Source organism: Orycteropus afer, unplaced genomic scaffold (genome assembly GCF_000298275.1).
Source record: "Orycteropus afer afer isolate SDZICR_OR568_19922 unplaced genomic scaffold, OryAfe1.0 scaffold00054, whole genome shotgun sequence".
Lineage (NCBI taxonomy): Eukaryota > Metazoa > Chordata > Mammalia > Tubulidentata > Orycteropodidae > Orycteropus > Orycteropus afer.
The window spans coordinates 6,588,223-6,600,458 of NW_006921641.1; positions in this window are offsets into that span (position 1 = coordinate 6,588,223).

Here is a 12,236-nt window from a genome sequence, read left to right on the forward strand (position 1 = left end):
GTCCTCCCAGTGTAGTGTACATGAACTGTTGAAACTAAAACAAATTTTGCTCTGTAACTATGCACAATAAAACTAAAAAAAAAAAAAAAAAAAAGACAAAAAAAGAAACCATATCAGGCAATTCTACTCTGTGCTATAGGGTCACTATGAGTCAGAATTGACTCAATTTCAGAGAGGGTGGTTAAAAGTACAATTCTTTCCACCCTGGCCCTCAAAACTTTGTGATAAGAAGCTAAATTTTTCAGTTCTAAAAAAAAAAAAACTCCACCAGGAGAGAGCTCATATGTCCTGAACTAACTTAACCAGAGCAACTGCTATCAGGTCAGCTGAAACCTGTAGTCTTTACAGCCTTCTTGTTTTAAACTAAGAATGTTCTAGGTGTGGTTTAGCTGCTTTTTGTGATCAACTGACTACCACACTTTCACACAATAGCTGAGCTGGAATGCTTAAACCCATAGGACACTCATACAGAGGAATACCAACGACTTTTCAACACAATCCCCCATACTCTTGGAGAAGCCAAGTGCACTGAGGTCTCTATCCCCAGGTAGAACCACATACAGCCAAGATTCTGGGAAGTCAGCAAGCTGTCCAGAGGAATCGAGTACATCAGCAGCCACCTCTCCTTGCTTCCCATGATTTGCATTTTCTTTGCCAGGTGGCCTTTTTCAGTGTTTGGGGCCTCACTCTAGTTCAATTGAACCAAGCCCATAAATTAAAAGAACTGCCACCCTGTCCTGGACCTTTAGCTGTCCATCCCAGAATTCAATCTCTGGAATGGTCCTAAGGTTGATTGTCCAACAAAATGGGAACTTCAAATAAAAGCATCCATCCTCATTTCTTTTAATGGAGAGTCAACCTATGCTTTCTGGGAGCATTCAGAGTTTGAGCCCATTTACTGTGTGGCATAATGGGCTTCCTAATTTTATTCTCCATCGTGGGAAGTAGCCTTTACTTTTCAGGCTTTAGAGGATATGTTTTTAGAATTTATGCATTCGTTGAACAAGTCCACATCCACCTTATCCACCCATACCTTTCAGGATTTTTTTTTTTTTTTCCACTTCAATTATCTTCCTGCCTGTCCTTCATCTTTCTCATCGTTAAAGCCCTAACTTCTCTACTTGAGAGGGTACTGATTGGAAATTCTCTGTGAGCATATACTCTCAGCTCACCTGGGTGTCCTTGGAAGTTCCTCTTTGTTCTGCTTCCCCAGTCCTGTCTTCAGGACAGGCAGAGTGGAAATGAGATACTCTCCCAGCCACAAGTGCCATGGCAGTTTGGAGGGGCAGGGCGTTTGGCACGCATCAGGCGCACGATGAAAGCTGCTGTGGTGTGTGGCCTTGGGCAGGCCATTTATTATCAGCTCTGACTTTCACTAATAATTATGATGAATGAAGAAGAGGAGGATGAGGGAGGAAGAAGAGAATGATAAGAGGTGCGTGAGAAAGAAGAGGTAGTGCCAGAGGTTAGGAAAAGAGGAAGTAGAGAAGGAGGAAGGGAGAGAAGAAAGGAGAGGAGAGAGAGACAAAGAAAGGAGAAAGAGAGAGATTGAGATTGAGATTGAGATTGAGATTGAGAAAGGAGAGAAATACAAGAACATATTGAAGAGGAAGGGAAATAACAAGTTCCCAGATGAATTCACAGGGACAGAGGAATCCCGCGAGGCATTCCTACATCAATGAGCTTCCTGAATTCCAAGTATTTGCTAAATGGTAAGAAATTTTCTACCCTTGTCCCTCCTGTAGACCAACAATGAACCTCCTGTCCCTGGAAATGTGAGAGGGCATGTCTCAGAACTCCATTTTTGCTAGAAGACGGGTTGGTGAGATTTAGGGTGTGGGGATTTGACCTAGGGCACCACCCACAATCACTAGGGCTTTAAGGTCATGCTGATGGTGAGAGGCAGAGACCAGGTGGACACCAAGTCTTCTAATCACAAGGCCAGCTCCAGCGTATCCCTATATACCTTCCATTTATGACTGAATTCTAATCAGCCCTTGCATTTGTAGATGGCTTCCAAGGCATGTCTACATTTATTATTTTTGATGACTCACCCTGGGGATGTGGGTGTCATCACCTCATTTTGCAGGTGAAGAAGCTAAAGCTCAGCAGGGTTAATTGACTTGCTCAAGTCCCCAGTGCTGCCTGTACTGGTTTTTCTGTCCTGCTCCCTTAGTGCCTGTTGTTGTTGCTGTTATGTACCCTCGAGTTGGATCGGACTCATAGCGACCCCTCCTTGGGTTGCCAAGGCAGTATCACTATGGAAGTAGATTGCCCAACCTTCCTTCCGAGGAGTGGCTGGTGGGTTTGAACCGCCAGCCTTCTGGTTAGCAGTCAAATGCCTTAGGCACTATGCTACCAGAGCTCCCAATTTCTCCATTACAAACTTCGCAAAGACCAGGGCATGTCATCTTCAAAGGGGATAAAATTAGGTCTTGAGTCTATGGCATGATGCCATGGATGCTTTTCTGTCACCAAGGCCTAATTGATTCTTCCGCTGGTTCCTGGAAGTACTACAGCTCCAAAGAGACATTGGCTTCTGCCTTCAGCTCTGTGCCTTACCCCTTCCCAGAGGATTTCATGGGAACCTGGAGCTTGGTCTGATCTGAGGGAAGCAGGATATGTCCTTGGCTCTGACCCTTGGGATTTCATAACAGGCAGAGCTAGCACTTTGTGTGCCTGACCTTCATCTCACAGCCTCGCTCCCTTCTTGGCCCAAGGGAATCCATCTCCTATTGATCTGGGGACTTTTGCATCGGGTGCCTGGGGGTTTGGGGATCTGCAGAGGGATGTTCTCCTCTGATGTGGTGATAGCCTGAGCTGTGTATGCTGGAGGCCTTGAAATTTTGACTACCAAGCTGCCGAGATTGTTTTATATTTGGGTCTTCACAAAACCAAAGTTTCTGCCAGAGGTTATTGCACATTACATATAATAGTCATAGCTTTCTTCCTTCTATTTCTCCTGTGGTTATAGCCAACAAGATATTTTAATCTCTGCAATCTCTCTGAGCAATCTTCTCTTTGAAATGTAAACTTGCCTCTGTAAACTTGTTTTTCCCTCTCACTGAATGCTATCTCCACCTCTTCTGTTCTCTTCTGTTCCCACACCACTTCTTCACCTGGAAAACATCTAAATTTTCCAGACACAGCTGGATCCCATCACTGCATCTACTTTGCCTTCCAAACTATTTCAGGCAAGAGCAAGTACTCCCCACTTTGTGATCCCACAGCACCTTGTCCTTTTCATGTTCTAGAGCTCTTAACAGGGAGCTCTGGTAGCGTAGTGCCTAAGGCACTTGACTGCTAACCAGAAGTCTGGTTCAAACTCACCAGCCACTACTCGGAAGGAAGATGAGGCAATCTACTTCCATAGTGATACTGCCTCGGAAACCCAAGGAGGGGTCGCTACGAGTCAGGTCCGACTCGATGGCATATAACAACAACAACAACAGAGCTCTTAACTACTCATTGACCGACATTTGTGGTAGCTAGTCTCTAGAGACACCTCAAATAATTCTGTCCCTCCTACACATACCTGCCTCTCTGCCATTCCCTTCATCAAGAAGTAGGGCCAATGTCCCCTTCCTTGAGTCTTGAACACTTTGCCAGTTCTGGATCTGACCTTTAAGAGAGCTGGCAGCTTCCACTTACTCCCTCTTGGAAGTTGATTTTGGGACATTCCTCGGAATTCAGCCACTATGTTGTGAGAAGCCCAAGTTACACAACAAGGCTACATATAGGCATTCCAGCTGACAGCCACAGCTCAGCTCTCTGCTGACAGCCAGCATCAACTGCCAGCCACCTTAGACATCCATCCCAGCCCCCAGAAGACTGCAGCTCCAGGCAACATCACATGAACCAAAAGAACCACTAAGCTAAACCAGGTAATCCATGCATCCATGAGAGATACTAAAATGATTGTTGTTTGAGGCCATTAAGTTTTGGGGTAGTTTGCTATGAGCAAGTGATAAGTGAAAGAACATCTCTCCCCTACTAGACTATAAACTCTTTGAGGACAGGAGCTGCTTGGTAATAATGTTTGCATTCTCAGTATCTCTAGCAATACTCTAGCTTAGTGGTTAAGAGCTCAGAATCTGTTTTCAAAGAGTCCTGGGGTTGAATCCTAGCTTCAGCACTTACCAGTTATGTAGTTATACCAGTCAGGTTTCAATAAGGGAAAAACAGCCAGTATGGGTATTATGGGGCCAAGGGATTTATTCTAGGAATTAGATCTTAAGCATATGTGAGAAGAGCTGGGGAAATGAAATTCTGGAAGGAGGAGTCAGAGAATCAGAGATAGATACTACCCAGTCATCCTCAAGAGGACAAGTCAGAGTTTGCTGGGAAATCTAAGATGCCAGCATGCCCAGCAACTGCAGGGAGACCACAGAGGGATGCTCATGGAAAGGCCTACTGAAAACTGTTGCCTCTGTACAGTTACCACCTCTGTGGGCCCACAGTCAATCTTGTAGTTGAAGGCCTAGGGCTTTTATTGGCCACCATGAAAGCAAACTATAGGTGAAACTCATGGAAGCAAACTATAGGTGAAACAGAGGGCAACAAGGACAAACTGCAATCTCCCAGACATTTGTGCATCTGTTCAATACCATATGCATCCATGATAACTTTTAGAGAGTAATCTCTAGAGCTTCTGCCTTCCACATCTCACACAAGTTGCATTTTTGGTCAACTCTATATTGTTCCTATAACCTGGAACCATATGGGGAAGAGAATTCTGGGAAGTGTAGTTCTTAGTTTAACCAAGTTGACATAGCACCATCTAGTGTAGTGGTCTTTAGCAAATTACTTTCCTCTGTCCTTCAGTTTTGTTATCAGTGAAATGTAGAAGTGAACACAAGATAATTGAAAAGATTAAACACACAGTATGGAAAATTCCAGGTTTTCAATGCATGTTAGCTACCTTGATTATTATAGAAGGAGTCCAAAAATGCTTGTTGGATGCATGAATTAGAACTCTTTGGAGAGTTGTGAAAGGGACAGGAAGTCATGTGCCAGAATTTTTTGGTCAAGTGAGACCAGAGGAAATCTAGAAATGCCTGGTGGTCATCATCTGGACAGTTTGGCATTGAGAATCAGGGGCTAGGTTTGGAATTTCTTTCCCACATTACCTGACATCAGCAATTCAGCAATTCCAAGCCCAGATAAAGGGTGCCCAGGAGACTACGATGTCCAAGAATCATAAAATTTGAGCTTTAGTCCCAAATCTGCCACTACTCACTGTGCAAACTCAGGTAAGTTATTTGCCACAAGTCTCTGCTTTCACCTGACCATGAAGTAGATGGACTAGATGACTTGAGGACCTTCACCTATGATGCTCTGGTACAGCTCTTGTCCTTTGAATGGAATTGACAAATTGGCCCCTCTAGAAAGGTCAATTATTACACCTAATGGTCAAAATGAGACCATTGAATAGTATGACTCAAACCAAATCAATTTCTATAATACATCCATTCCAAATTTTAATTGTATGAATAAATCTGAAATTCAAGATGGTTCATATTAAGCCCATGTTAGCTACTCAAAGATAGGGTCAGGGAGTGATATTTTTTCAGCACTGACCTTGTATCATGTGTTTTATGTCAATTATTTTATCTAGGGCTTCAAACTGGTTCATTCTGGTTTGGCTCTCTGCTGAGAATTTGCATTTCCACCCCAGATATACTGAGTCAGGATCTACATTTTAACAAGAAGCATACATAGCAATCATCTGGGAATCTTATTAAAATGTGGATTCTGATTCAGTATGGGTGGTAATGCAGATTGTTAGCAGAGGGTCAAAGCAGAATGAACAGGTTTGAAGCCCTGGTTTTCTCATCCTTACAATGGCCCTGAACTGGTGTTTTCAGTCAAGGAAACCAAGGCTCAGGAAGGTGAAGCACTCTTTCCAAGCTCTGGCTGAGCCCAGAGCCTGTGCTCTCTCCATGATATCAGTGCCCTCAATAAAGTTCAGCATCCCACCCACAGATGGAATGACTCTTGTCTCTGTTGAAGACGAAGATTTAGAAGGTCAAGTTGTGGTGGAGTCATGGGTATAAACAAGGGCAGAGAACCAGAGGCCAGAAGTAGATCATCAATTAATAAATGAACAGCAGTATCAGGGATCCACAGGATCCTTTTGTCTTCTACCTTTAAGGGCTTGTGGAAGGATAGCAGGAAGTTGGCCAACACTGAAGCCAGCTTTGCCACTAACCTGTGGCTTCCCTAAAAGGTTTGCTGCTCTATCTATAATGGGAAGTTTTACAAATATGGAACACTTCTTTCCCCTTAAAATTTCCAAGGCTGCCCAAAATTACAAAGATACTAGCCACAGTGTGGCTGGGTGGGTGGAAACCAGATGTGGGTACAAGGGCAGAGTCTGGGCTTGAGGGCTCTGTTGACAGCATGTGTCTTTAAGGGAGTTTGCACATAGCACATATTTGACACATAGTGAAGAGTTGGCTGTATGTTTGAATTGGATAGGTGAAGTAATCAGGCCACAAAACAAAGGATGGGGTCCATGTCCTCAACATTTCTCTAGGCCTCTGAAAAGACCCAGGCCCTGATAGTCTGTGACCCGACATGGGATGAAGAGAGACCTCTGAGTGCTCCAAGTTGCTCCACAATTGCCTCTTAGCTGAACCTGCACCCTTTCTGTCCTCAGGGGCCTCTGAGGCCATCCAGCGTCAGCCCAAAGGAGGATGGCATCATTGTTCTAAGGAGTATAAGGGAAGTAAGGAGGAAGTTAAGAAGGAGGTATTTAACTCATGATGAGGTGGGGTAAAAAAGATAGTTCTAGTGGTAGCATCTCACAGTCAGGCAGAGAGGGGAGTCCTGGGAGTGGGTAAATAAGGAAAGGGGGATGCTGCCACACAATGGAAGTTTGTAGTACCCTTTAGTTGAGCTCTGAAACCAAATCTATCTGAATTCTAGTCTCAGCTATAACTCTGTTGTTGTTATATGCCGTCGAGTCGGCCCCGACTCATAGCAATCCCTCCTTGGGTTTCCGAGGCAGTATCACTACAGAAGTAGGATTGCCCAACCTTCCTTCTGAGGAGTGGCTGGTGGGTTTGAACCACCAGCCTTCTGGTTAGCAGTCAAGTGCCTTAGGAACTCTGTCAATTAGTAACTCTGTGACCTTGGCCAAGTCACTTAATTCCTGTAATCTCACTTTCTTCCCTTGTAAAATGGGGATGGCAATAGTACCTATCTTCAGTAGACTGTTACTTAGTGACCCCAAGGAACCATGCTACTACCCTGTGTAGTCTCCTCCCAACACTGACTCTGGATATGGTCCTGTGACTAGCTTTGGCCAAAGGGACACTAGCAAGTGTGATGCAAGTGAAGGTTAGGTGAGCATTTGGACATTGGAGGTGATCCTCCTGGCACATTTCTTAGAATCCGACCCCATGCCATGAGGGAGCCCAAGCAGCCATGTGGAGAGGCCCATATGGAGAATGAAGGCCCTGGCCAAGAGCCCTAATTGAGCTCTTGGCCATCAAATCACTACCTGACAGCACATGTGGCCAAGGCCATTTTGGACCTTCCAGTTACTCTATATCCCAGTCAACCCCACATGAGCCAGAAGAAACACCCAGTCAACTCACAGAATCATTAGAGGTAACACAAGATTATTGTTATTTTAATTAGTTACATCTGTGAAGTTGTATCTTTGTAGATACAGAAACAGAAAACCTAAATGCTGTCTCATAGTTACAGTGAGGATTAAAAAGATGGTTTTGTAAAGCATGTGGCACCATGCCAGGTGTAGAGCAAGCACTCCATAAATGCAGTTATTATTTGCATTGTGGCCATTTGACAGTAGCAAGCCACATAATATTAACCCTTATTGCTTTCTCCACACAAATACTAATAACAAGCATGATAGTTTGCAGTTCACAAAGCACTTCCTCATACTTTACTCATTTTATGACACTTGAACCCCAAAACGGTTAAGTGTCATATTTAAGATTACTCAGCTCCTAAGTGACTGAGCTGGGATTCAAACCCACATCTCTATATTCTAAGTATAATGCATTTAGTCCAAACACATGCCCTCACATGCAGAAACTATTTGTTCTTGGGCAGAAATGGAATAGCACAGAGCTAGTGGTTCCATAGAAAAGACAACTTGGGATTGTTTCCTAACTGAATGATCTTAAGCAAAATATTTAAAGTAAGCCTCAGGTTTTTTATCTGAGAAATGGAGGCAATGTCCTTGGTCCTGCTTCCTTCCATCACAAAATGTCATGGTCTCAAAGGAAAGAATGGGGGAAAAGGTACAGTGGACTTTCATCATATTTCTGCAAGATTTCCTTGACAGGCTCTGACCTCTCACAGTGGGTCTGCACAATGAAAAGAACAATAGAGGCACATATGAGAGCTGTCTGCCTGCCCCTGACCAGGTGGTATCTGGGAACTTGTGATCCCTGGTGAGTACCAAGGAGGGGCTGCTATTGGCTTCAGTCACTGGCCAGGCCTACCCTGGCCTTGGGCCCTGGGTCATAAGAGTGTTGGACAGAAGTGGCCCTTTGTCCTCCCTAACAACACCCCCATTTGGACACTGTGCAGGCCCCACTCGTCACTTATATACCCTTTGACCTTCTTTTCATCCAGCCAAGAAAGATGATGCATGAGCTCAGCCTTTCCCATCCTTGGTATTTTCCTTCCCAGTCTCAATAGGAAGATTGTTAGGATGTTTCCTGAAAAATGAATGGGGAGGACATGCTGTGGTTGAATGACATCCTCCTACAATGGAAAAAATGTAGGAGGCCTCAGCATAGGAGGACATGCGTGTAAAGACTTGAAGGGAACAAATGAGCCAACCATGTGGACAGCTGTGGAGAATGTTTCCTGCAGAAGAAACCACAGGGGCAAAGTATCTTGAAACAAGAGTGTACACTTCCCCCAGCTCCCCCAAAGGTTACCATTTTACATGACCAGAGCACAAGTGTCAAACCCAAGAAATTAGCATGATGCAATAATGTTAACTAAATTGTAGAATGTATTCACATTTTGCCAGAATTCACTTCAGAGTTCCATCTTGCGTTTAGTTGTCATGTCTCCTTGGTCTTTCCAATCTGTGACAGTTCCTCAGTTTTTCCTTCTCTTTCATAATCTTCACACGTTTAAAAACCTGGTCAGTTATTTTATAAAATGCCCTTCAATTTGGGGTTATCTGATTTTTTTTTTTCATGATTACATTGAGGTTAAGCATTTGTGACAAGAATGATACTGTAGGGGACATGATGATATGTCTTAATCTGATGATATTAAACTTGCTCACTTGGTTGACGTGGTAAGTGCCAGATTTCTCCACTATAGTTAAAAATTATAATTAATTATACTACATTGTAATTATAAGTAATTATAATTATATCAATAATTTTAAGACTAATGTTGATATTCTAATTTTCATTATATATTTTTACTCACTAAATTTAGGATTCATCAGTGATTCTTTTTTAATATTTTATTGTATTTTTGATGATAATACACACAGCAAAACACTCTCCCATCCAACACTTTTTATACATAAATTCAGTGACATTGGTTACAATCTTCACATTGTGTCAACATTCTCAATACTTCTGTTCTAGCTGTTTCATTCACATTAACTTAGTCTCACTGACCCCTAAACTTCTCATATATGCTTTAGAGTAACTGTGGTCCATTTGGTCTCATAGATGATTTTTTAAAGGGTGACATTTTTTACTTTCTGACCTAGCCTGCCATTTAGTTAATAGGTGACTTCAGGGGGATGGTTTCACTTCAAGGTTTAAAGAGCATGTCAGGGCAATAAGCTCAGAGATCCCTCCAGTCTCAAAATGCCTGGTAAGTCTGAACACTTTAAGAGTTTGAAGTTCTGTTCCACATTTTTCTTCATTTCTATCAGAATCCATCCACTGTGTCCCTGATTAGAATGTTCGCTAGTGGTTGTCAGGAACCATCTAGTTCTGGTCTCAAAGTAGAGTCTGCGGTTTATGAAGTCTTGTAGTCCAGTTCCTTTACTGATTCCTTGATTTCCTCTTTTTACTTATGCTCCAGACAAAGAAAGACTAATATTTTTATCTTAGATGGTTACTTATAAGCTTTTAAGACCTCAGACACTACTCATCAAATAAGAAGGTAGAACATAAACTTAAGGACTATATTATGTCAATTGACTGAATTGTCCCATGAGACCATAACTCTAGGTCTTCAAACCAAGATAAATAAATATATATGCATACACACACACACACACACACACATATGTGGTTGCTGCTGTTCTTGCAAAATTATATATAATGTAGCATCTGCCAATCCATTCCTTTTCTTGTGTACAACTTGTTGTTGTTGTTGTTGTTTGCCGTCGAGTCGGCCCCGACTCATAGCGACCCCTCCTTGGGTTTCCGAGGCAGTATCACTACGGAAGTAGGATTGCCCAACCTTCCTTCCGAGGAGTGGCTGGTGGGTTTGAACCGCCAGCCTTCTGGTTAGCAGTCAAGTGCTTTTAGCCACTATGCTACCAGAGCTCCCGTGTACAACTTAGTGGTATCAATTACATTAGTTGAGCTGTGCAAACTTCATCCACATTCAAATGTGGGTCCACCTTCTCCATCACCATAAACAAAAAGTGACTACTACCTAGAGAAACAATTTCCCCTTCCCTCTGGTAACCACAAATGAACATTGGTCTCTGTATGCATACCTATTCTTGCCAGTTCCTAAAAGCAAAATCATACAGTATTTGTTGGTTTGTGAATGATTTACTTCACTCAGTGTAATCTTCTTCAGGTTCATGCATGTTGCAAGGTGATTCAGGAACTCATCTTTTTTATGGTTGAGTAGTATTCCATTGCATTTTTGCACTACATTTCATTTATTCATTCATCCACTGATGGGCATTTTGGTTGTTTCCATCTTTTTGTTATTGTGAATACGCTGCAGTGAACATAGGTGTGAATATGCCACCAATGATTCTTGCCTACAACAATTATTGCTGTGAGGTTTGACAGATGGTGATTTCCTATGTCCATCATTCCTTCTACATGTATTAATTGGGATGTTATTGTAAGGAAAAGTGATCCCTTGTTCATTTATTTATGTTTTTCATTATTTATTTTTATCAGTGTGAACTCATTGATATTTATTTTACTCTATGGGTTATAATCCATATTTCATTATTTATTTTTTTCCCTAAATTTGTCCAGTTCTTTTAAGTTGACTCTGGTATCCTTTCACTTAGGAGCTTTGAAAGTTACTGACACTTGGGCTCTGAGCTCAGATATTTTGATGTAGTTGGTGTACAGTGGGGTCCGGCTTTTGGACATTTTTACTGCTCTCCAGTAAACATAATGTGAAGACTGTAATAGACACAATGTGAAGATTGTAATAGCTTCTATTGTGTAGCCAGGACTGAGATCCATTGATGTAACTCAGTCATCAATTTACAGATGCAGCTCAGAGAGAGGAAGGGACTTACACAGCATCATACCTGTTGTCAGAGGAACTGGTACCATAGCCCTGTCTCCTGATTTCCAGGCTAGTCTCCCCACCACCTCCCTTCCATAACTCTGGCTGCCAAGTCACATGTCAATGAACATCTGAACAGTGGTACTTAGAATTTGATTGAGGAATACCTGTTAGTCCCTAAGACATTTTCATGGGGTCTATGAGGTCAAAACCATTTTCATAGTAATATTGATGCTATCTGCCTAGGAGGAATTGAATTTACGTTAATAGTGGTAGAATGATTTGGAAAAGGATGGCAAATAGGTGGCACAAGAATGCAATCAATGTCACTGAATTGTACATGTAAAACTTATTGAGATGACATTTGTTTTGTCATGTATATTTTCAACTCAATTGAAAAAAAAAGAAGATGCTATTTGCCTTTTTCACTCTCATCCTCTTACAATTGTACAGTGGACTTTTACAGAAGCTACATAATCTGTGATATTGCAAAGACCGACTGTAGAAACATATGTAATATATATTAACATGTAATTAATGTATTATTACTGCCCAGAAACCCAAGGAGGTGTTGCTATGAGTCAGGTCTGACTTGACGGCACATAACAACAACAACAAATATATTATTAAATTTTTTTTATTGTGATTTGAGTGAAAATTTACAGAACAAATTCAGTTTACATACAGCAGTTCACATACACTGTCTCATGAAATTGACCACAATTTACAATGCAACAGCTCCCCTCCCACTTCCTCCCCATAGTTACCTCTTCCCTATGTCT